The sequence below is a fragment of the Nannospalax galili genome, unplaced genomic scaffold (genome assembly GCF_000622305.1).
Source record: "Nannospalax galili isolate Female #2095 unplaced genomic scaffold, S.galili_v1.0 scaffold3, whole genome shotgun sequence".
NCBI classification, from domain to species: domain Eukaryota; kingdom Metazoa; phylum Chordata; class Mammalia; order Rodentia; family Spalacidae; genus Nannospalax; species Nannospalax galili.
This window is the reverse complement of record NW_008351466.1, coordinates 256,717-258,534: the sequence shown is the minus strand read 5'-3', so window position 1 is coordinate 258,534 and position 1,818 is coordinate 256,717.

Here is a 1,818-nt window from a genome sequence, read left to right as displayed (position 1 = left end):
TATGATATTCATACTTCTTTATGATACTTATGTTATAAATAAATATGATAGTCATACTTATTTATGATACTTATTTTATAAATAAATACTTATCTTATAAATAAATAAATGCACTGTATTTCTGATAAAATAAGCAAAAATTTGTTTTGTTATAAATGGGAACTTGAACGGTGCCTGTCCCTTAAACTTTAGGGGAAAGATTGGGTGACGACATTAAAGACAGTCAGAGCAATGCCTAGCACCTTCTAGTGAGAAATGTGCTTTTGCAACTTTCATTGTATTTATCATTATACCTCCAAGACATCCAGGTGAGTCATATAGGTGTGGTTTGCATTAATAGGCAAATGTGATTATTCTGTGATGCTGCAATCACTGTTTAGCACAGATTGGCTGATGTACAGATTAAAGGCAGAACATAGAAAACTGATGAGTGGACTCTGATATGCAGCATCATTTAATATGAAACAGAAGCAGCATTTGCCTACCAGGACACTCAGATGCTTGGTTCAAGAAATGGGACAGGTACAGCTGCAAAGAGTTGGACAGAAACAAAGTTCAATGCTTTCCCTATGCCAAATGACTTAACCTTAATTAAAACAGATGATCCAGGTGTGGTGGTCCACACCATTAATCTCAGCACTTGAGAGGCAGGGGTAGGTGGGTCCTTGTGAGTTTCAGGCCAGTTAGGGCTACAGTGAGAACCTACATAAAAAAGAAAACAAAATAGCATAAAAATACACACATATCACAATCGGAACTCAGGTTTGCTTTGCTTAGCAGGGGTTCTACTGGCTTGGGGGCAGAGGATTTGACCTGCAACCAGAGTCTTAGGCCCTGGGACTTATGTCTTTCCAACAAGCCAATTTATTTTAAGATTCAGATGGTTTTTATACATCCCAAGGAACTAACAGTCACGTGGGATATGGCAGTCACATACAAAGATTTAGGGTACAAAGACATTTAGCATTTAGTCTGTTAGTTGGCACCAGAAGGATGCTTAAACTTTTACTCAAGGTTATCAATGCCCATCCGGTAATTTATTGGCCACAATGTTTTATTTCTTAGAGCTAAAAGCATGGTGAACTTTTAGCTTTTAGCTCAGGAGTAAACTTTTAACTTGGCCTAATCTCTTAGCCAGGGATAGCTGAGTTATTTGTTCAGGACAAAGAGATGAGCTAAGGGTTGTTGACCAAGATGCTTTCCCACAGAGCAGGGAGCCTGCACTTTTATGACCAGGCCGCTTCCTCCTGCCAGCCCAACAGTGTTCTGCAAGGCAGGGACTATCAGAGCCACTGTTTTCAGTGCCCCTCCTTTTAGCAGAGAATGCAGCCTGGACTTAAAAGTTTTAGGCTCACCTTACCATAGGGCCTGGCATCCTGGTTTCCTACATATCACCGTTTCACAAAATGCTGATGTAATGTGCATGCAGGGGAATAAAACAACAAAATATTTTTCTCAGGTACAGTGGGATTGCCAGTTATTAATACTTCCAATTATGTAATTAACTGAACTTTAATCATTTGTTAAGATGGGTATACATTAGATTTATGATAAAAAAATCAGTCCCTAAAATCATTGTTACTTATTAAGCGTACTAAACACACAAATGTTACAGAAAGCTGTGAAATGAGGATGTCATACCCAATATTCAGGTAAAGAAATAAACTTGACAAATGCTTTGAATCCATCCTCTTAATTGAACAGTCTTTCCTTTGCATTCTGCTTATAACTCATAAGCAGAATGAGGTGTTCATAATCTTGCTTTATATTTGCACCATCAAAAAAGGCATCCTAAAATACTCTGTTTATGCTAATATA